Here is a 24,623-nt window from a genome sequence, read left to right on the forward strand (position 1 = left end):
GTGACTGTACTCCTTGGAGGGAGAATTGTATGTCTCCAGCTCTGTTTTACCCACATTCTGCCATATATTTCATGTTATAGCAGTCTTGGAGAATGACCCAGCATGTTGTTCGTTTTAAGAACACTTTCACAGCAGATTTGACAAAACGCAAATAAAGTACCAATGTGAGATTTCTGAAAATGGCTACAGCACTCGACCCAAAGTTTAAGAATCTGAAGTGCCTTCCAAAATCTGAGAGGGACAAGGTGTGGAGCATGCTTTTAGAAGTCTTAAAAGAGCAACACTCTGATGCAGAAACTACAGAACCCAAATCACCAAAAAAGAAAATCAACCTTCTGCTGGTGGCATCTGACTCAGTTGATGAAAATGAACATGCGTCTCTCCGCGTTGCTTTGGATCGTTATCAAGCAGAACCCATCATCAGCATGGACGCATGTCCTCTGGAATGGTGGTTGAAGCACGAAGGGACATATGAATCTTTAGTGCATCTGGCATGTAAATATCTTGCAACGCCAGCTACAACAGTGCCATGCAAACTCCTGTTCTCACTTTCAGGTGACATTGTAAACAAGAAGCAGGCAGTATTATCTCTTGCAAATTGTAACCAACCTTGTTTGTCTTAGCGATTGGCTGACCAAGAAGTAGGACTGAGTGTACTTGTAGGCTCTAAAGTTTTACATTTGTTTTATTTTTGAATGCAGGTTTTTGGTACATAATTTCATGATAAATAGATTGCACTACAGTACTTGTATGAGGTGAATTGAAAAATATTTTTTTTGTTTTTTACAGTGCAAATATATGTAATCAAAAATAAATATAAAATGAGCACTGTATACTTGGTATTTTGTGTTGTAATTGAAATTAATATATTTGAAAATGTAGTAAACATCCAAAAATATTTAAAATAAACGGTATTGTTTAACAGCGCGATAAATCGGAATTAATTTTTTTAATCGCTTGACAGCCCTAGTTAGTAGTAGTCTGATCCCAAAATTGCCCCGAAGGATCCTAAAGAAATGAGTATTATTCGCACGGCCTTAGAGACAGCAAATGTTTGTGTTTGTTTCTTGAAGAAATGATCTTCATTCCCGCTAGACATCATGTTTCATATTAAGAGGATACTGACTACTGAAATTTACCATCTACAACCAATACAGAGCACCTTGTTGGAAGCGTAGCGATGGAAAGAAGAAGGGAAACCAGAGATCTTCCTGTTGTGTGTAGACATTCAGATTTACAGGACTCTAAGAGTAGCTTAAAGGATTTGGCTATAAGAAAACTCCAGGCCTACTCAGCGCTGCAGCCCAAATATTAGAAAGATAAGATTTTCACCATTCACTGAAAATACATCTTTTTTTTTTTATATGATATAAATGTTTCATAGTATTTTAGAAGATTGTCAGCCACATGGAAAAGTGTGTGTGTGTTCTTTTGATAATGTGGCAAGAGGTACCCTGTATCCTTTTTTTGTTTACTTACCTTTTCACGTAATTTGTGATTCTTTTTTATGATGTAGCTCTCTACTGAAATTATATCAATACATTTTATACAACTCATACTAATAATACATAACTTCAAGATATCATATGTGTTAATCTTGGACTTCTAGCTTTTATTTTGCCATAATATTCTGCTGTGTAGTTGTCAAGCTGTGATTTAATAAAAACTCAGAATATCAAATAACAAAGGCCAGACACAGAGAATTTAAATGATAGGTTTATTATTTTATTCCATATCATAACACCCATATGTTGTGAAACAACCACGCAACTGCAGAACAATTCTCCTCTGTACTCTGCTGACACATGCAAGCGTTTTGGTTCTACATGAGTGTTGCTTACATGTGAGGCTTATATTCTGTTATCGTTACCCTATTGCAAGGTTGGAGGAAGAATTAATCTTATGCTTCTGGTAAGGAGAGTCATGTGGAACGGGAAAAGGGAGACACAAGTGAAGGCTGAGGCCAGAGGTGTCAAATTATTTAATTAAAAAAAGCTACTTGCTGGAAATGCAGATTTGCATTTGAGGTCTTCATTGATGGTTTGGGGTTCTGTCCCTCAGCAGGAGTGAGAGTCAGTATTGTCAACCCTAAGCATCAATAAATCATGAGTCAGACCCCCAAAATCAAGAGATTTTGAAAAAAATAATAAATCTTAGATTTTTTTTATTTGCCTTCTGATTTTTTAATCTCTAGAAATCACATTTTCAAACTTTTCTCCACAACTGCAGTGGCTAGAATCTTACTTTTTATCTAACCGAAAGCTGAGATTCTCATTTAATTACATGACTCCAGAAGCTGGGGCTTTAAAATACGCCAAATATTGGAAGACTTGTGACAAAATCCTGAGAGTTGGTGACACTGTGATGAGTAGAAGATTAAGTTGCTTCGTACTGTACATAATAAATTCACAAGACAATGATGGTTTTTCAAATGATCTTACTATTCTCAGTTTTCTGGGGATGGAGGGGTATGAATTGAAAGCAAATAGCATGTGGAATGGAGAAAGAAGGAGTTTTCCATGCTACCATTTTATTTATCAATAATTACAACCCTGAGCTCTGTCAAACTAAATGGCAAACTCATTACTAATTTCAAAGTTCAAAATGTTCTTTAATCTTCCCCTTATTCCTCTCACGCATAAATAACGTTTTGGTTTTCAGTGTCCCTTTTCATGGTTCTTTCCAGAGCTATCAAGTTGTCCTTGATAGGCATGGAAATCCATCTCCCTAACAGAACTATGATTCAAGAGGTCAGAGCATTGTCTGGCTCTGCAAACAAGACCCATAAAATACTGCTTAACAAAGGGGTCTGTTTGCAATGTGAAAAGTTTATATATATCTGGTAAGTGCCTGGATGTCAGCCCTGAAGGAGATGAAAGTAAAGAAAATAAATGCACTGGATTATTGAACATCTGACAGAATGTTAAGGGAAAGGAGAAAACTGCAGAGAACGCAATTGCTTCTGCTTTATGGGGAGCTTTCTCCACAAGGATTTTTTGTTATTTTTGTAAATTTACTCATGGTAACTTCACTGTCAAGCTTAATAACAGTCAAGGGAAAATGTTTGAGGTTCATACTTTCTTTCCTGTTAGTTTTAAGCCCTTTTAATCCTAACAGGACCGATGTGTATCCCAGCCACAGTTCTCAACAAGGCTGCAAGTTTTTTTATTTGAATAGGTCAGGCTGAAAGGGTAGAGTTTTGAGTGAGTTTGGTGCCTGTGAAAGGGTTTGTGTTAACAGCCTTCAAGACTCGAGTCCCATACTTCTTCCCAAGACAGACGAATGTACAGCAGAGGCAGGGCATGATTCCCCTTATGAGCCACCTGTCAATGTGCCTTAAACCTAGGGTGACCAGATGTCCCAATTTTATAGGGACAGTCCCGATTTTGAGGGCTTTTTCTTAAAAAAGCAACTTTAACCCCCACCCCCTGTCCCGAGTTTTTACACTTGCTATCTGGTCACCCTACTCAAACCTAACCTGGAAAGATGAAAGGGGGACAGGTTCTCCAGACCCCATTCAGTTCTTGGCCTCTTGAGAATACAACTGTAGAGGGCTAGCTCTGGTGATAGTTTTTGTGGTGCTGTCTCTAGCAGCTGGTCTGAGATCCCTAAATTATTGCATGTAGGTCACAGAAAAGCTGTTTTATGGTAAAAACTTTCACTCACTGCTGATCTAGAGTGGTTGCAAACTGCTAAACTAGAGGTGGTAAGTTCCATATCCCATTACTAATTCCCTGAGCCTGCCGGTCCCCTGTGGTATATTAAATACAGTATGCTGGCCCACTGGCTAAATCTACCTCATACTTTATTCAGTACTCACTAATATTTTTCAGTAACCCTCTTTGTAGAATCCAGCAGACCTGTGCAACGTGTCAGTCTTCCAACCCTCGCTCCTTTCCTCAAGCCCCACACATGTATCCTCTTAACCATGATGCCAAAACATTGTTGAACATACTGTGGTAGTTTAACAGATCTATTTTCTCCTTGACATCAGCACCAATAAGAATTGTACCAGTACTCCAGTACTTTGCGGCAGAAAGACCGTCAGTATATACAGGACCCATACAAGTCTGATATTACCCTTTTCTACTGTTGGACTGAAAAACTGTGTGCTTTTGCTCCAAGCATTCTCAGTGTAGGGGAAAATTCAGAAGTGGTAACTGCAAATAGAGCACTTATGTGAAACCCAGTTTAGTTTTTTTTTTATTTAATATGACCTACTAAGACAAATTGCAATTGCCCAGGAACAGATAATTGTCTGTTGCACTTGAGAGTACAGGGCTGGCCATATTGAATCAGATCATTAATTCACCATGACTGATATCCTGTCCCCAGCTGTGGTCAATACAACATGTTTTTATTTATCTAGAGTTTTATATGATGCCCATCACCATGCTCTTTGAAGGCATAAAAGTGTCTTGTGTTGGCCACCACTGGAGGTGGGATATTAGTCATGTAATGTACCCATGAGTTGACTCAATATCCAGAGTCCTGAGAATCCCGATTGCTGTCAGAAGTTGTCTATTCTATCTGCACATGGGTAGCCACAATTTGCCTTTTAGGTCCCTTAGAAATATCATATATATATATAAACTAAATAATATTTTAAAAGATAGGGAAGTGAAATCCTGCTCCCCATAATGTACCTCCAGCAGGAACCTGTGCACTCCTGTGATTGGGATCAACTTCAATGGTGACAACAACCCCTAAATTCTTATATCCACATTAACATATTCTGTTGCCATGAAATACCCTTCATACTGTCCTCATACAAGCATACATAACTGTCATGATCAGTTTATGCCTGGATGTCTGAGATCTAAGTACCTTTTAATATGGCTGTAGTTGGCCACCATGTAAAATAAGATCGCTGTGATGAGGTGATGCACACTACAGTCTACTAATTTACCTCCACGATTGCCACTCTTTGCCGTTGGCAAATTTGCCCAGAATCAGGAGGCTAAACCTCACCTGGTTGTTTACAGTTATCTGGAGAGACCAGATGGAGTCCTGTGAAAAGGAGGTTTTGTGAAGCAAGCCCGGGAGGTGTATTGTTTCTTAGCATGACGTTAGTCTCCAGTACAGCAACCAATTCCAGCATTCTACCCCTATTCTCTTCACATGTTGAATTCCCCATTTATGTCAGACCTATTCTGTTTTATGATAATTATGTCTGTTTACTGAAGTTATGATCAAAACATTAGTTGCTGCCAACACCAGCTCTGCATTTACATAAGATTTATTTTTCAAAAGGAACTTTCTGAGAATGAAGGGCTCAGACTTTCTTACAGCTGTAAAATTAATTCTGCTCTAAAGCATCGCTTATTACTTGGGAAAGAAATCTTTATTTAGGAATCCTTTGGCTGGCAGTAAATAAATTCTATCATGCCTATTTTTGTCCTAGTTTAAGAAAAGTCACCCAGATTTAATCCAGTCAGTGGCAACGTTCATACCTTGTCAGAAGCTTGAGGGCCACATTTATTTCATTTACTTTGCCTGAAATGAAGCAGGTTTTATTTGCCCTGTTTTTTAATACAGACAAGCAGATCGCGTAGACTACAAGTCCTGGCATACAGTACTCTCTCTTGTCAAGCGGGGCTGCTCCACCATGTGGTGTACTGGAATATGTTGTTTCCATAGGCTGAGTTTTTTATGTTAAAAATGAAGGCAGATGTGAAGCAGACTGCAGGACTCCAGACAGCTGGACTTGACCTGTGGGCAGTATTAGGACCATCCCAGTATAGGCCTATGTATGGGTGTGACTTTGATTACAGTAGTATGAGAAAACATGTGATAATGCAGCCCACTTCTTAGTGTAGCACAAGTAGTTTATCTTTTCGGATTGACAGCTGCAGTTTAAGAATAATGGCTTTAAGATTTTGGCTGTGGCTTGACTTGGATGAGGCACTGAGAATTTTGGGAGGGAGACTAGCAATCCTGTTCCCTCAGATCGAGCTTTGCAGATCAATATGGGCTTTTACATAGTGTGTTCGTCCAAATCCAAGGGATTGATTCCCATTGGATAATACACAGTATGGATTTAAGTGCACATTCGATCCTTTAAACTGTCTCGTGCAGTTGCCTTATAGTTTAGTGCTGCTGCTGCCACCACATGTAAAAGTAAAGGGGTCTCTCTGAATAGCATCACACGTATGTGAGACCCAACCACAGCTCAGCATAGGGGTGGGTATGGGCTAGGAAAGAAGGATATTTAGCAGATCCACTTAGCAAAGGAAAGGTCTTGACTCCTTCAGGATACCTGGGGCAACAGAGGGGTGCGGGGTGGAGGGAGAGCCATTATCCTGGATGCTGATTGCTATAAAAATGCTGATTGGGTGCCAAGGGTAAATTTGATGTGAAATGGCAGAGGAAGGGCTCTTTCCTGAAGTACTATTTCTTTTCCATTTGATGAGGGAGAGACACAATGGATCTGTAAAATTGCAATGTCCGTCTCGTCCAATTCCCAGCGTGGTGTGGCACCCCACTGAGACATGAGGAAGTTTTCTGATTGTAAAAGGTCTTTTGTTAGGCTATGAAATGGCTGTTTAGTGAACAGAAAGGAGTTATAAATCTTCCCAAGAAACCTACTTTGCTTGTATTATTAAATAAAAAAGTCCCCTTTGATCATAAATCATTCAGTGTTCTTTCATTTTATTTCAACTAAGCTAATTGAAATAACTGCTCACAGTTCAGAACTGCCTCCCTTCCACAGATTCATCTTAGTCTAAACTAGCAGAGCTCTACTCCTCCTTACAGACTGGCAGACACCTTCAGGACCATAAAAGGTACTACTCCTTCTTCCATTAAGCATGATAGTTTTCTAAATGAAAGCAGGAGTGTCACTTCAAGGCCCAGTGAAACTTTTCCATAGCACTTACTGAGAAATGCAGATCCAGATGTCCAGAGCGGCTGTCCACCAGTACTACATAGTCAGCTGAAGTGTTTAATGGGGTCAGTTCCTTTGTACTTGGGAAAGTCTTAGAAGACCAATGTGCTACCTAAATCCAGTTCAGGATAACTAAGCATGATCTGCCAGTTTGGTCCTCACCAAAATGGTGAGCATGGGCACAACTGGGAGATGCCTAAAGATGACAACAGTCGCAGGCTGTGGCCAAAATTATTCCTACTGCCAGGTCAGTTTGGGGTGAGGAAATATGTAGAACTGGAATTCCCGTGCAACCAGGGTGCGCTTCCAAGAGAGAATCTGCACAGAGGAGCAGTTTGTAGAGATCCCAGGGCTATCGCTGCCTGCCCTTATTCTTCTTGTTAGCAGGAGTAGTTTTGAAAACCTTTCACTTTTCTCAAAAAAATAACCCCAAGCAGCTAGGAGCAGCAAGTCTGAATCAAGGCTTATCCTGTATGGTTGCTTAACAAAATGTACATCTGTATTAATCAAATTACAAATGTAATTAATTCTTTTGAATTACTTTAATTGGAATGAAGACAGGCATGTGGGGAAAATACCTGGAACTAATGAGCCTGAATTTTTATTTATTTATTTATTTATTTTTAGCATCTGGAGTTGAAGTAATCTTTAGTTTCAGTGTAGAGAGCAAAAAATAATTTGAGTACAATTAATTCCCATCTCTCATGTTGTAGCTTTAATGTCTTTTAGCCGTAACTAAAACAGGAAAAGACTGTGGTGCCATAATCTTTCTTTTGTGTTAGCTCTTCCTTACCTGGGCTTGGAAGTGTGGCACAGAGGCCCCATGGCAGAGCATTAGTATGTTCCTCCCTTGCTGCTGGGTCCTCATTACTCAATTACCATGTATCTCATACGTATTCTCCATCATGTGGGCATCCTTTGTCTCTCCCCTTTTGCGGGTTACTGATTCTTTTGTTCTAGTTTCAAGAGAGCTCCGTATCTTGTGCTGAGTCTGACTGAGGTCACAAAGTGTTGGCCACCACTGACAATGTGTTTGCTTTAGCTCTAGGGTAGTCTGACTGCACCTTGTTATATAGACGGTGACCACACCTTGCCTTGAATGAAGTTCTGCTTAACAGAAAGAAAAGGGATACATGTCTACCTAGTGCAAACAACAGTAGAAGACTGCAGGCCCCTGCTTTTGTAGTTTGTCAGCATAGCCTTTAACTCTGTTTACAATGGCTGGGTAACTACTAGGGCTGTCAAGCAATTAAAAAAAATTAATCACGATTAATTGCGCAATAAAATGTGTTATGATTAATTGTGCGATTAATCACGCTGTTAAACAATAATAGAATACCATTTATATAAATATTTTTGGATGTTTTCCACATTTTCAAATATATTGATGTCAGTTACAACACAGAATACAAAGTGTACAGTGCTCACTTTATATTTATTTTTTATTATAAATATCTGCACTGTAAAATAAGAGAAATAGTATTTTTCAATTCACTTAATACAAGTACTGTCGTGCAATCTCTAGCACGAAAGTTGAACTTACAAATGTAGAGTTATGTACAAAAAATAACTGCATTCAAAAATAAAACAATGTAAAACTTTAGAGCCTACAAGTCCACTCAGTCCTACTTCTTGTTCAGCCAAGCGGGCAGATAAACAAGGTTAGTTACATTTGCAGGAGATAATACTGCCCACTTCTTGTTTATGATGTCACCTGAAAGTGAGAACAGGCGTTTGGATGGCACTGTTGTAACGGCATTGCAAGATATTTACGTGCCAGATGTGCTGAAGATTCATATGTCCCTTCATGCTTCAGCCACCATTCCAGAGGACCTGCGTCTATGCTGATGACAGATTCTGCTCAATAACGATCCAAAGCAGTGCAGACCAGTGCATGCTCATTTGCATCATCTGAGTCAGATGTCACAAGCAGAAGGTTGATTTTCTTTTTTGGTGGTTTGGATTCTGTAGTTTCCGCATCAGAGTGTTGCTCTTTTAAGACTTCTGAAAGCATGCCCCACACCTCGTCCCTCTCAGATTTTGGAAGGCACTTCAGATTCTTAAATCTTGGGCCAAGTGCTGTAGCTATCTTTAGAAATCTCACATTAGTATCTTCTTTGCGTTTTGTCAAATCTGCTGTGAAAGTGTTCTTAAAATGAACAACATGCTGGGTCATCATCCGAGACTGCTATAACATGAAATATATGGCAGAATGCAGCTAAAACACAGAGCAGGAGCCATACAAGTCTCCCCCAAGGAGTTCAGTCACAAATGTAATTAACACATTTTTTTTTTAATGAGCGTCATCAGCATGGAAGGATGTCCTCTGGATTGGTGGCCAAAGGATGAAGGGGCATACGAATGTTTAGCAGAGCTGGCATGTAAATACCTTGCAATGCTGGCTACAAAAGTGCCATGCAAATGTCTGTTCTCACTTTCAGGTGACATAAATAAGAAGCGAGCAGCAGCATCTCCCGTAAATGTAAACAAACTTATTTCTCTTAGCAATTGGCTGAACAAGAAGTAGGACTGAGTGGACTTGTAGGCTCTAAAGTTTTACATTGTTTTGTTTTTGAGTGCAGTTATGTAACAAAAAAAAATCTGCATTTGTAAGTTGCGCTTTCACGATAAAGAGATTGCACTACCATACTTGTATGAGGTGAATTGAAAAATACTATTTCTTTTATCAATTTTACAAGCAAATATTTGTAATAAAAATAATATAAAGTGAGCACTGTACACTTTGTATTGTGTTTGTAATTGAAATGAATATATTTGAAAATGTAGATGACTATCCAAAATATTTAATAAATTTCAATTAGTATTCTATTGTTTAACAGAGCAATTAAAACTGCGATTAATCGTGATTAATTTTTTTAATTGTGATTAATTTTTTGAGTTAACCATTCGGACCCTTGCTGTAGCTCTGCAATACCATTTTCAATGCATAATGCCTAGGCAAGGGCTGAAAAGGGAAAACTACTAGAGCTCCTAGGAAGCAGAATGTAAAGCTCCATGCTGACAATGTCAAGGGGAATGCTTGAGGGTGGGAAAGAGAGTGGACTCTGTTTTTTCCCCACAGCTCAACACTGTATGCCATTTCTAAACCTGCCCTTGAGTAAGTCGACTTCTGCAGCAATAATGAAATTCGTTATGAACTCCTCAGTGCCACCTGGAAGGAGTGGCGGGTCTATCAAGAGAAGCAATTTGACTGTCAGTATGTTTCCTCTTTGTTTGGAACTAGCCCATGTGGAGCATCCTACTTCAAAAACCAGCACCACTTGTGGCCTTTCCGTGAATTTGTTGGATGGCTGTGCAGCTATTCAGCCATGCAGATGCAATTTTAGTAAGAAATGTGGCTTGAAAGTGCAGGGCAAACCTTTGTATGAGACTTCCAAGGGACTGGGCTGTCTGGCATGGAAGCTGTCTCTCCTTGCCATCACATTGCCAGTTTGTTTCCTCATGCTGCCAGTTCCTGTGTTTTCTTTAACTTTGTTGATAACGGCATTCCTTTGTTTCCTTGTTGTCAAATCACCTCTGGGAGCTGGGAAGGGAAGCACCATGGGGAGTGGGGAAATGGCAAATGTTTTCGGGAGACATTTTCAAAGGTGAACATGTCAAATAGGCACCTAACTGCCATTTGTGCCTTTCAAAATCTCTCCCTTCACCTTTTTCCCTGTAGCCTGTTGCACGAGTTTTGATGGTAGCTTTTTATGGAATGTCCACTCAGGTGAATGGAAGATCAGAGAATAATGGAGCATCTTTTTTCATAAAAGCACCCAGCCCACTGATGTGGTTAAGAGAAGATTACATTTGAGTTAAGAGATCTCTCTGGTCCCATAAAAGGGAATAGTTTCAGTGGTGGAACTGATCAGTTCTTCAGCAAACTCTCTGTAGTTTCTCTTGAGAGTTCAATGGAATCCACCTCAGAGGGCTGGTCATCACAGAATTATGTGGATTCTAATGTATCCGATAAGTCAGGTGAGCTAGGCAGTGAAGGGAACCAGTGCGTCATCTGAAAGATAACCTTTCTTAGGTTAGCAATAAGGTAATTAGATGTGCAGTGACTAGAACTGGTTGGAAATTTTCTGATGAAGCTTAGTTTCACTGGAAAATGCCAAGACAGTACAGCCAAATGAGTCACCAAATCTACTACCTATTTGACTACACTTTAATCAAAACATACAGGTTTCCTTGGCTCCAGAGGATGAAGATGCATAGCACAGGGGCACTCTGCCTCCCCCTCAAGCTTTGTGGGACAGGCAGTGCCTGTCTGGCTCCCCAAGCTGGAGGATTGGCGGGGAGAGAGAGCAACTGGGCTTTCTGCCTCTTCAGCTGCAAGGCTGGAAAGATCATGTCAATTTCACAAGTGAAACTAACAAGAGCCTTCCCCTAGGGCAACTGGGAAGCCAAAAAAATTTGTTTCTGTTCTCCCAAAATGGAATTTGTTTTGAAATCTCTTTCCACTAAAAGTTTCGTGTTTTTGGCGCTTCATCCTGCTTTGGGATTAAACTCTTTTCCAAAACGTGAAAATTTTCATGGAAAGGGATTCCCTTTTTTTGGCCAGCTCTAGTAGTGACCTCAGTGTCTCGGGATTGTAAAGATCACCATCTGGGTATCGAAGAGGGAAACAGAGGGATAATTCTTGTTATGGAGATTTGCTAGGATTTGATGTATTTACAGCAATGAACTCATTTAGCAGAACTCAAAATATTTTTATGCCGTGTATGCTTACAGTTCCTATTTTTAAAAGGAATAAGGATTTTGCCCAATTAACAGTCACAAAGGTAACTTGCCAGGAGCCTCTGGGTCTCCCATTATTCGCTTAAAATAGAAAAGGTTGCAGTGTCCTGATCTGTAATGAAGAGGAGGTCCTGGCATGTATCGTTCTGTCTTTATTGGATTTATCTGCCTGCATTGCATGCTGGACCTGTAGTCTCCGTAAGTCACATCTTGACATTAAAGATTAAGACCGCCAAGAGGTAAGATGGAAGCATGGCCCAGTAAATAGGGCACAGGACTGGGAATCAGGAGGACTGAGTTCTCTTCCTAGATTTGCCATTGACTCCCAGTTTGACCTTGGGCAAACCACTTAACTCTTCTGTGCCTCAGTGTCCTCATTCTTAAATTTGACCTACTTGTGGAAAGAACTTGGAGGTCTTCAGATGAAAAATGCTAAATACTGTAGCAGGCTCAGGCCAAATGGCTACAGGAGAGTGATCCTATTGGGATCCAGGAAGTGGGTGGGCGGAAGCCCGCCCACTGCTAAAAGACCTCCCCCCAGCCTAAGGGGAGAATCCACAGGACCTGGAAGCCAAATGATTCTGTGGGACAACTAATGAGATAATAGGGACAGGAGTGAGGTCAAAGGGTCAAACGAAGGGAACCTGACAGGGACACCGAGCAGAGAACCCTGAGAGTGATAGAAGGTAGATATATTAGCCCCAGATTAAGCAGGTCCTTTTTCCCTGAGTAAGATAATGGGCTGTTCCAGAACAATCGGGAAGTTGCTGGAACCAATTAAAGCAGGCTAATTAGGACACTTGGAGCCAATTAAGAAGCTACTAGAATCAATTAGGACAGGCAGGCTAATCAGGGCACCTGGTTTTAAAAATGACCTTATTTCAGTTAGTGAGGCGTGTGCAAGGATCTGGGAGCAAGAGGTGTGCAAGATGCTGAGAGTGAGAAGGCATACTGCTGGAGGACTGAGAAGTATAAGCATTATCAGACATCAGGAGGAAGATCCTGTGGTGAGGATAAAGAAGGTGTTGGGAGGAGATCATGGGGAAGTAGCCCAGGGAGTTGTAGCTGTCACGCAGCTGTTACAGGAGACACTGTTGACAGGGCCCTGGGCTGGAACCCAGAGTAGAGGGTGGGCCCGGATTCCCCCCATCCCTCCGACTCCCTATTTGATACCAGAGGAGTTGACCTGGACTGTGGGTCCCACCAGAGGGGAAGGTCCCTAGCCTGTCCCCTGACTTTGAGGCGAGCAAATCCACCAATAAGCGCAGGACCCACCAAGGCAGAGGAGGAACTGTCACATTACTAAATATGTCACTATGGGCTGCAGTCAGATTAGAGCTGGTTTTTTTGGATAGGTGGCTTCTGAATGTGTGTAAATATCTGCATTAGCAGAAACTAAAAACAACTCCTCAAGAGATCTCCTGGTTCTTCGTGATGATTGTGTGTGTCTTTTTTTTAAATAACAGAGGGCTTTTAGAAGTGCTCTGTCCTGCGTGTGATCTGGTCTCTCTGTCCATTTAAACCTCCCTTGCCCTTGGTGTCTGTGTTCCTAATAGCTGCTGATTGGATCAAAGCTTCACCGAGCCTCCCTTCCACCCCTTCAAATTTTCATTAAATGCAGTTTATCTCTCTGCCATTACATAGCCTGTTGTTTCACTTTACAATTTTAAATTATTGCTGTCTGGGCTTTCCATTTTTTCAAACAATTTTTCAGTGTGTGTGTGTGTGTGTGTGTGTGTGTGTGTGTGTGTGTGTGTAAAATCAATGAGCAAGGACAGTGCACAGTTATTTACACAGCAGCTCCTGCAGCTCTAATATAATATTATCATTTAAATGCTTGCTGAGTATTCAGACATTCAAGGTCTGTATGGCATGCTCTGCAGTGCTGGAGCCCTAGGGTAATGTTTTTCATAGCTGTTTATTCCTAAATACTCTTGACGGAAATACAAATGCCACCAAAGCGCCCAATATGGTTTCATATATTGGAAAAGAGGGGAACAGAGGGTCTTGTATTGTTTCAGAGATGGCACTGAGCATTAAAAATATGTCTGAAAAAGAGACTGAGAAACGATAGGGGCTGATTAAGAGAGAAACAGAATGATAAAACCACGTAGAAAATTGATCTGCAAAGCTTGCAAGTTTATTTGTGAAATTCTCCTCCTGCAAAAGCTAAGACACTAAATGAGAATGTACTGCCAATATTGTAGTTAACCCTTATCAACCCTGGGCAGATTTTTTATTATGTGTCCTTTCCTTGGAGGACCTTCACACGCATTTCTCCTTTAGTGGATTTCCTTGGCAAAGTAAGGGGAGAGGCCACCTCAACGATGCCATTTAGAGATCCATCCAAAATGAAACGTTGGGAGTTGATACAGAAGAAAGCACAGCACCTGCAGATTTAAAGGCACTTTGTTGTAATGGGCCTGGATAATGCATGTTGGTCTTTCATGTTCGTTGAGTGGCCAGGAATCAGAGTCTATGTGTTGGATTAGTTTCATTTTCACCAGGTGGTAGGAATAGCAACAGGAATTTTGGGATTTCAAATGTTCATTGAGCCAAAAAGGAAACAAGTTCAGTTTATGGGATGTTAAATCCCGTGGCAGAGGCCTGACTTTTTGCTTTCCTGAAGATACGAAGATTTCAAAAGCTTTTTGGCTATCAGGATCCATTTTTTCCCTCTTGATAATCTACCCTTCTTTCAGACCGTGTTCAGCCAAAAAGCTATCAACCACTACAATGGTGTGATCACATATAACAGTCACACCTAGCTTTTATGTAACAGATGCTTGTGTTGTCATTTTTAATTTCAAGATTGCTGGGGATGTGTCTATAGTGATATAGGCCCCAATTCAGCAGAGCACTTAAGCACTTGTTTAAGTTCCATTACGTTCATTGAGAATTGAGCATGCTCTGCAGTTGGGACCACAATCTCTGGGTGCATCAAAAATATGGTTGCCAACTCTGACTGAAGCTATTCCAGGAGATTTTTTTTTTCCAGCATGACATAATGTCATTTTCTTAAAATATCCTATTAAAATCTCCCAGATTGCTTTGAGTAGTGACCGGGAGATCGATGCCGATTCCAGGCCAATACTGGAGGGCTGGCAACCCTAATCAAAGAGAACGCCTTTGTGTATGCTTGCACATATGCATGCACACGCATACAAACATACACACACGCATGCACGCATACACACACGGGCACGCATGCAGAAGGGGCGGGATTCAGGTCCAATATTGAATTGATCCTAAATTTTTGAGACCCATCTGGAGTCTGTTTGCAGGGTAGTGTCCCCGGAGAGATGGGACATAAAGCTGTTCAGCCCCTGCCCACTGTCTTGTTACCTGAAAGACTTACTCTCTCTCCTAAGAATGGTTCCTGTAACAGATGTTTGTTTCACCAGATTCCATTGTTTTAATGAAACTTCCACGGGCCTGATAAAATCAGAGTCCCCTCTTCCATCCCTTCTTCAGCTCTGAGCCTTTAAAGGTCTTCTCCAGCCTATTTTACTTTCCCTTCTGAGAATACTAGAAAGAAGTTCAGCCTTTTGCCACGTCCTTCTGGCTCACATAGATGAGCTCCACTGCAAACTCTGCACAGGGTTGACTTGGTGGAAGCATTTCCTAGCCCAGCTCTGTACCTGATTTTCCCCATCACCATATATAACATGTTTGGCTTGGGGGAATTTTTTAATCTGGTTCCGCTTTCGACTCGCCCTACTGTTTTCAGGCTTTCAACTTGAATTTCCATTACCTGCCGTTTTGTTTATACCAAACCAAAGGCAAATTGCTGATGTTATTCACAACAGACTGTGCTGCCAGAGGTGTGCAGATTAAATCTAGGGTGTTAAATTCAGATTCCACGTACCATGCTTCTCTTCCCTCTCCCCCCATTGCACTGGTGACAGGGAACTGTTACCATAGCAATAAAGTTTTTTCCAGAAGTGCTACAGGAATCATTTTCTTTCTCCTCCCCCTCGACAATTCAGGAAAATGGAGCTTATTACAGATAAAATTCTTTTCCTCCGTGACTTGATAGGAGACTAGCAGGGGCACTCGGCAATCCCAGGAAAAGCTGTCTGCAGCTCAGAACTGCTCCTCTGAAATGAGAAGCCCGGCTGGGCTGCCCACTGTTGCAATTTGTTGACCTGAAATGGTTTGTGTGTCCTTCGCTGTAGACTTAGATGGTAGAGTTTGCACTACCTACAAATTGTAAATGGGAAAAGAGAGCAGAACAAGTCATAAAAAGAAACAAAAATACAGAAAATGTATAAAACCCTTGAGATAACCTTAAACCTCGAAAAGAATAAGAGTAATAATACTTATAAGCTGCCTTTATTTTACCTCTCCCTGCAAGCCATGTGGGCTACTGCACCTTAGCAGTTCAAACTGCAACACAGTAATATATAGGGAAACACAAAAATCCCAGTAAAGAGAGAGCACTCAACAGCCCTCTGAAAACTGAAAGTCTGCCAGAAAGAAAGTGGGAGGATGTTAACATTAAAAAAAAAAAAAAAAAAAAAAATCACGGGGCGAATATCAAGTGGTGGTTTGAAAGTGGGGATGTATGGGCTGGGATGGATGTGATGGGGCAGCAAATCCCTATGACCCACTATAACATGGGCACAATGGCCTGCCAATTTCAGATATGATGGTGGGGGATGCCTAAAAAGCAAGACACCTATTCATGCAAGATTCAAGGATCAGCCCCAGATATAGCTAGAGCCTGCACCATTACTGGTTTTAACAACCTCTAGGACAGGAAATGATTTCCATTTCTAAACTGATGGTCAGACTAGTGCAAAGAAACTATCTTCCCAACAACCTGGAACCATTCTAAGTTTTAAAGCTCCAAGGCCCCCTAAGCTGGAGTATGCAGGTGTATTTCGCAGGTATGAATTGGGCAAACCTTATTTTAAATCAAGATGGTTCCTGACAGTCTGCCCTATAGGTACCTGGGAAATAGAGGTGACTTTTCCCACCCAGTCATCCAGTGGGCCAAGAACATGGACAACTTTACGTCTGGATGTTTGCAGATAGAGTTGGGATAGTGGAACATAAGCTTCCTTCCTTGTCTTTCCCCCTCCCCACTCCAGGTTTCTGCCCACATGTGACTCTAGGAGCCTTTCAGTGCCCACTGACAAAGAGTTTACTGCCATGTAACAGCAACTGCTATCAAGCCTGACAAACTCACTACACCTAACACATTGCTCTCATGATATTTATCTATAAAGAATGTCATGTAAGATTTCAAATGAAAGCCTGTGAAACACTGGCCATTGATATCACAGCATAATGAATATATTAACACGGTATGAGGAATTATGGATACTTACTGATACTATACTTAACTTCTGTTACCAGACATGGTCTGTGTGTATATGGATCTCTTCACTGTGTTTTCCACTTTGTGCATCCGATGGGGTGAGCTGTGGCTCACGAAAGCTTGTGCTCGGGTGGATTGGTTGGTCTCTGGGGTGCCACAAGTACTCCTTTTCTTTATACAAAGTAAAACTATTTCCCCTTGTTTATTCCTCCTCCTCCCTCCCCCCCCCCCCCCGACATTCTTGTTAACTCCTGGAAATGTGCTGGAAATGGCCCACCTTGATTATCACTTCAAAAGGTTTTCTCTCCCCGCACCCCACTCTCCTGCTGGTAATAGCTCATCTTAAGTGATCACTCTCCTTACAATGTGTATTTTTTCATGATCTGTGTGTATATAAATCTCCTCACTGTATTTTCCACTTTATGCATCTGATGAAGTGAGCTGTAGCTCACGAAAGCTTATGCTCAAATAAATTGGTTAGTCTCTAAGGTGCCACAAGTACTCCTTTTCTTTCTTCAGATAAAGAGAAGAACAGGTTTTCTTCCAGATAAGAGGGAGGATAGTTAACTCCCCTCTATTGGAAGTTGAGTATGGTGATGCCAGAGACAATGGACAGTTCGTTTGCAGTGGAGGTAAACAGGAGGAGCAAATTAACATGAGGATGTGAAGTCAGCATGGAAAGATGCTAGAGTCTGAATCCCAGGGGTCCATCCTGACTCTGGTGACAAAAAATAATAAACTCTGGTGAATATAAGGAGAAGCAAAAAGACACTTTGGTTATCTATCGCTGAGGGAACAAAGAGGTCAGCGCTCTTTGCATTATAAATGGTGGATCCCCAACCGTGTGGGTTGGTGACACTGAGAAGTGCCTTAGACAAAGGTTGTAACCTGATATGTTAAGTTTTAGCCATTAGAAAGCACAATTATACTTTTATTTTGTTTGTCACCACTTTGTTTCTGTTGTCTCTGCTTAGTATCACTTAAATCTCTCTTCTTTATTAACTTATTCTTGTTTTTTATAATTGTTGTACAGAAGTGAGGTGTGCACCCTCAGATGAGCCAACAGGCTGGTGTGTATCTGGTCTCTTTGGAGACAGCAGACTTGATATTGCTGTGGGCCTCCAAAACTGGGGTCGGATGCAGCTGGGAGACACTTTTGGAGAGTTCAGGAACTGAAGTACACCAAGGGTTAACCTGCAAGACGAAGTTAGGACTGGCAGAGTTCTAAGGAGTTTGTTTAGCTGGAGATAGCAGGGAGCAGCCACACAGTGTAAGACCAAGAAATCTCTCTTTTGCTAAGGCAGAGGGGTAACAGGGTGACTTGTAGACAGAGGCGGTGCTAGCCCATTGGGGGCCCCTAAGCAGGAATATTTTTGGCGCCCTCCCCCCCAAAACACTACACATAATAAAAATCAAATAGGGGCCCCCTTGAGCGGCTTCGGGCCCTAAGCAATTGCTTAGTCTGCTTATGCCTAGTGCCAGCTCTGCTTACAGTTCTGGATGCCCCAAGAAAGCGTAGCACCAGATTACAAAGGATTTACACCGTGGTGAGATGGCCTCTTCCTCTGGACTCAGAAGTGGATGTGCCCCGTCACAGCGGCCAGCAGTGAGGCTTATCATAAGGCCCTCTATGGTCTCCCTATTCTTAGTTTTCATCCCAGGTGTAAACAAACCTGTCAGACCTCTTATTAGGGAGGGGGATGACATTTTCCATTCTTTTCAGCCCAGAATTTTTCAATGTTTATAAATATCTGTTGTCATTCTTCAATTTATCAAAGTGTGTTTTCTCCCAACCATCAGTTCAGGTGTTTGAATAATTCAGAAACCCTTTTTGATTTCAAACCTGGCGTGTGCTAGCTGCAGCCCTCAGTGAGGAATGTGCTCTTTGCTGGGTTGAAAAGATTAGATGAGAAATAAGTTACAACCAAGTAGGGGGAAAACATGTTTCCCTATAGACTGAAGTGCGTTGCAGAGTGGTTATCCAGACATACAAATGTTATGGCTCTCAGGGCAACGATACTGTAACCTGGTTACACTGTACACAGGTTTTAAACTATCAATGACCTGCATATACAATAAATCCAAATGCTATGTCAGCACAAGGAGCTGAGTTGCAGTTGCTGTGGGAACTAGGAATTTGAATTTATTAGTTTTTGTGTATTAAATATGGTAAAGGTTGGACTCCAGAGTGCTACCCATTCCACTGTTCTTTCATTCCTTTTACAGTTGGCTGAAGTCTTGCTTTTACTTAAAAACTCCATTTGTTGCTCTGCCTTATACTTTTTTAATCATATTGACAACCTAACCTTACAAAAAAACAGCGTCAGTGCGTCTCTGTAGGAAAGTGTCATAGGCCATAGATATAGAGATTAGATTTTAATTATAGCTATACACCTCTAGCTATAATGAAGGGTCTGTCAGTGTATCCACTCTGTTCATATCGTATATTCAGAGGGTTAAAATGTATTGGTGCACTTTCATTCTGGACTGAAATAAGGTGAGCAAAGTCTCAGCATAGGCATAATTAATGATTTTCGACTCAGTTTGTTGACAGATCAGTTCAGCTGTCTAAATTGCAGATGCGCAAAGAGAGGCAGGGCTGAGCTTTTGCATACTTTCTATTTTCACATTTGTAAATAAGAAATTGCCTCCATTGCAAAAATGAAGTGTCATTGCCTTTAGCTAATACAGAGCAGCTGACACCTCCATGAAAAGTTTGAAATGTTCCTTTGAGAACAGTGAGACAGCATCTATCTCAGTCTGGTAGTGGTCAGAGCATACAAGTGGGAGCCAAGAGTTCGTGAGTTGTGGTTACTGAGAGCTGAGACAAAAGCTCAAAGACTTGACATTGAAGCATCTGTCATTCTTACTGAGCATGTCTACTCGGCGTGGATAATTACTAAGTTCTAACTGAACAAGCCAGTCCTGCTCCCGTGGAAGTTAATAGGGGTGCTATTGATTTCATTAGGCACAGTACTGGGTCCTAGACTAGCAGAATCCTCTCCCAGCATAAATAAACCCTGAGATACTTTTGGGGATGGTCTTTCTCTGGTTATCCCAAAGACCTGGCTAGGAAATTGAAAGGTTTATGAGAGGATATTACAAAACCTAGTGCCTCCTGTGACATGGACGCCTGTGGAATAAGGTGTTTTTCCAAGTATTTCTAAAGTAATATCATTGTAGTATCTATGCACTGTCACTTAATTTTTACCTCAGTTTCCAATTCTGTAATATTGGGTAATATCTACCTACCTCCCAGAGAGATTTGAGGATTAAGTTGTTAATTTTTAACAAATGCTTGTGTCCCCATAACCAATTCAGCCTTTTGGTCCTACTCCCCTTTGCATGAAACCATCTCAATGCACCAGGTCCCCAGTCACTGCTTATTAAATTCCCTTTTAAAGACCCGCTCCTCCTAGAGATTCTTATTTAAAAAATAAATAAAACTTGTGAGATGAAGAGGGAATAAAGGAGCTTCTGCCTCTGGTTCTCCCAACTTGTCTTACCTTTCTGGATCTGTCTTCTAGATGGTAAACTCTCCAGGGCAGGAATTCTCTTGATATTTGAGTCTTGTACAGCACTGAGCCCATTGTTGGCACCTTACTAATAATAATGGTAAAGTGCTTTGAAGAAGAGGGAGTGTTATTACTCTAAGCAAGATCATCTAGATCTTTTCTCTCCATATTTCTTTCTCTGGTTCTTCTGTTTCTCTCTTTCTCTCATTCTTTATTCCTAAATATATTTGAAAATAATAAAGGAGCTGGGCAAAGTAATGCAGCAAATGTAGATGCCACCATGTAATTTTTCACAAAGTTTTGATAGCTATGCGTTTGTTTAACCCTTTTAGCTTTGGATGTAGGATTTCCTTTGTGCATCTAAACATCCTTATTTTTGCTTACTCTCTCATTTCACCTTTCTGTCTTGCAAACTACTCGAGAGGCTGAGGCCTTCATAATATATATTATTATAAACAACTTTCGGCTGGTTAAGTAGGTATACTGTGAATTAATTTTCATGGCCTGGGCCTATAAGTTTAAGATATGAGGCTGCAGATTACATCAGTTGATTTCATAGTATGAAGTGATCATAGAATCATAGCATATCAGGGTTGGAAGGGACCTCAGGAGGTCATCTAGTCCAACCCCCTGCTCAAAGCAGGACCAATCCCCAACTAAATCATCCCAGCCAGGGCTTTGTCAAGCCTGACCTTAAAAACCTCTAAGGAAGGAGATTCCACCACCGCCCTCGATAACCCATTCCAGTGCTTCACCACCCTTGTAGTGAAGAAGTTTTTCCTAATATCCAATCTAACCTCCCACACAGCAATGTGAGACCACTGCTCCTTGTTCTGTCATCTGGTACCACTGAGAACAGTCTAGATCCATCCTCTTTGTAACCCCCTTTCAGGTAGTTGAAAGCAGATATCAAGTCCCCCCTCATTCTTCTCTTCTGCAGACTAAATAATCCCAGTTCTCTCAGCCTCTCCTCATAATGCATGTGCTCCAGCCCCCTAATCATTTTTGTTGCCCTCCTCTGCACTCTTTCCAATTTTTCCACATCCTTCTTGTAGTGTGGGGCCCAAGCTGGATGCAATACTCCGGATGAGGCCTCACCAATGCCGAATAGAGGGGAATGATCATGTCCATCGATCTGCTGGCAATGCTTCTACTTATACAGCCCGAAATGCCGTTAGCCTTCTTGGCAACAAGGGCACACTGTTGACTGATATCCAGCTTCTCGTCCACTGTAACCCCTAGGTCCTTTTCTGCAGAATTGCTGCCTAGCCACTCGGTCCCTAGTCTGTAGCAGTGCTTGGATTCTTCCGTCCTAAGTGCAGGACTCTGCACTTGTCCTTGTTGAACCTCATCAGATTTCTTTTGGCCCAATCCTCTGATTTGTCTAGGTCCCTCTGTATCCTATCCCTACCCTCCAGAATATCTACCACTCCTCCCAGTTTAGTGTCATCTGCAAACTTGCTGAGGGTGCAATCCACGCCATCCTCCAGATCATTAATGAAGATATTGAACAAAACCGGTCCCAGGACTGACCCCTGGGGCACTCCGCTTGATACCGGCTGCCAACTAGACATGGAGCCATTGATCACTACCTGTTGAGCCCGATGATCTAGCCAGTTTTCTGTCCATCTTATAGTGCATTCAAGAGAAAATGATCAGTGTTAGCTGGAGTTTGACAGCGGAAGCTTGGAGGTGGAAGCTACATGCAAGTGTGTGTTTAACTGCAAGCTTTCCATGCACAGTCCCCTCTTTCAGGCAGAGGAAGGGAGAGCAGGGACAGTCCAAGGGCCAGGCACTGAGGTGTCTTGCCTTGCAGGATCAATGGAATCACAATACAGTAAAAAGTGTCAAGCAAGCAGAATTTCCAACTTCAAGCGTTTGCCTGCTCTTGAATTCTCTCCCCTCAGGGGAGAAGAAAAAGCTTTAATTTACAAAGTGTCACAACCCATTACAGCACATCCCATCTCAACACACCACTGCATGAGGCTGACATTTGTTTGCTTTAATTTCTCAAAATAGCTTTTATTTAGAGCAAATGTTCTCGGTTTATTTCAAACAGTTCTTTTTCTCCCCTATTGTGTTCTTGCCAGTTCCCATAGGGACAGTCACTCCTGCAGTGTTTTGCCCAGTGTTGGTGAACTGTCAGCCCTTGTCAGAGGTTTTAAATTATTTTTCTTATTAGTAACAGAGAGCTTCTTTGTTGCCTCCAAACCAAAACATTCACTAGATTGATTGGAATGGTGCTTATGTTATCTGATTTTATTACAAAGTAGAACAGGTGCCTTGCAATTCCACCAGCCCATAGGAAGTGTGATTTTTTTGTAGGGTTTTTATGGCCCGGGGAGGAATTCAGGAACTCACTGTTGTTCAATGGCAGTTTCCTTACAGTCAGGGATGAATTAAGGCAATCTGGGGCCCTAGCATAATGCCACATGGAAGCCCCTGTTGGAGATGACAGTGGAAGGAGCCACTCCTACAGGAACTGTCTGCTAGGCCCCCTCATACACTCTATGCCATTCATCAATGATTTAGATAATGGCATAGAGAGTACGCTTATAAAGTTCGCGGATGATATCAAGATGGGAGGGGTTGCAAGTGCTTTGAGGGGTAGGATTATAATTCAAAATGATCTGGACAAACTGTAGAAATGGTCTCAAGTAAATAGGATGAAATTCAATAAGGACAAATGCAAAGTACTCCACTTAGGAAGGAACAATCAGTTGCACACATACAAAATGGGAAATGACTGTCTGTGAAGGAGTAATACAGAAAGGGATCTGGGGGGGTCATAGTGGATCAAAAGCTAAATATGAGTGAATAGTGTAACACTGTTGCAAAAAGGCAAACATCATTCTGGGATGTATTAGCAGGAGTGTTGTCAGCAAGACACAAAAAACAATTCTTCCTCTTTACTCCACGCTGATTAGGCCTAAACTGGAGTATTATATCCAGTTCTGGGTGCCGCATTTCAGGAAAGATGTGGGCAAATTGGAGAAAGTCCAGAGGAGAGCCACAACAATGATTAAACGTCTAGAAAACATGTCATATGAGGAAAGATTGAAAAAAGCTGGGTTTGTTTAGTCTGGAGAAGAGAAGAATGAGAGGGGACTTAAGTTTTCAAATACATAAAAGGTGGTTACAAGGAGGAGGACGAAAAAAATTTCTCCTTAATCTCTGAGGATAGGACAAGAAGCAATGGGCTTAAATTGCAGCGAGGGTGGTCTAGGTTGGACACTAGGAAAAGCTTCCTAACTGTCAAGGTAGTTAAGAACTGGAATAAATTGCTCAGGGAGGTTGTGGAATCTCAATCATTGGAGATTCTTAAGAGCACTTTAATGGGGTTCACGCTGTGTGCCTTGGTATTCGGCCCCTGGGCCTCCGTCTTCAATGAGTCAGAGACACTTCAGTCTGGTGCAACACCCGTGCTCTTTATTCTCAAAAGGTTTCACGCCACCGGTTCCCAACTATATACAGGCTTCACAGCTACTTTGCCTACAACAGGCCTGGCCAGCAACAGACTAGGAGGCTCCCACCTCCTTCTGGGCGCCTGGCCTGGCCTGGCTTCCTCCCAGTCTTTGTACCATTGGGATAATAACACTGGCAGATGCAACCAGTTACCAGGACTATTCACCCAGCCCCAATCCATCCCCCTTGATTGGGGCTGGAGTGGCAGGAGCTGATTAAGGGCTTCTCAACCAGCACCCTACCACAAGCAGGTTAGACAAACACCTGTCAAGGATGGTCTAGATTATACTTGTCCTGCCATGAGCGCAGGGGGCTGGAGTAAATGACCTCTTGAGGTCCCTTCCAGTCCTATCATTCTATGGTCCCACTTTGGACAGAGTGAGATCTCTTCCCCTTCCCTGATTACAGCCTCATCCTCGAAGAGGGAGGACATAGCTGCCACACCACAGAGCAGAGACACTGTGATGGAAGCCCTGCCGACTTCTCAGCAGGACCATGAGGGGTTGGCGCTAGCCAGGTACCCAACACAGTGGTGTCAGTGGACCCTATCCTGCACAAAGCCATGCATTTCAGAGCTAACACCGCATAGAGATGAGTGGGACAGTTCACACCTCTCAGAGTTGTAGGTTTGGGCTCTGTGACAACTCAGGTAGCCATCATTGCATCAGTTGCACTTGGGTTAACTTCT

General features: G+C 41.9%; 1 protein-coding gene and 1 long non-coding RNA gene across 20 annotated transcripts in view; both read left to right on the forward strand.

Annotated features, from left to right (window-relative positions):
- LOC102939360 (transmembrane protein 263) overlaps positions 1–24,623 on the forward strand; it is a 307,551-nt gene that overhangs the window by 167,397 nt on the left and 115,531 nt on the right. The window lies entirely within an intron of this gene.
- Positions 886–24,521, forward strand: LOC122466436. The gene is made up of 3 exons (XR_006291915.1): positions 886–1,753; positions 16,994–17,137; positions 24,511–24,521. It is a non-coding gene; the product is annotated as an uncharacterized LOC122466436 (long non-coding RNA).

Source organism: Chelonia mydas, chromosome 6 (assembly GCF_015237465.2).
Source record: "Chelonia mydas isolate rCheMyd1 chromosome 6, rCheMyd1.pri.v2, whole genome shotgun sequence".
Lineage (NCBI taxonomy): Eukaryota > Metazoa > Chordata > Testudines > Cheloniidae > Chelonia > Chelonia mydas.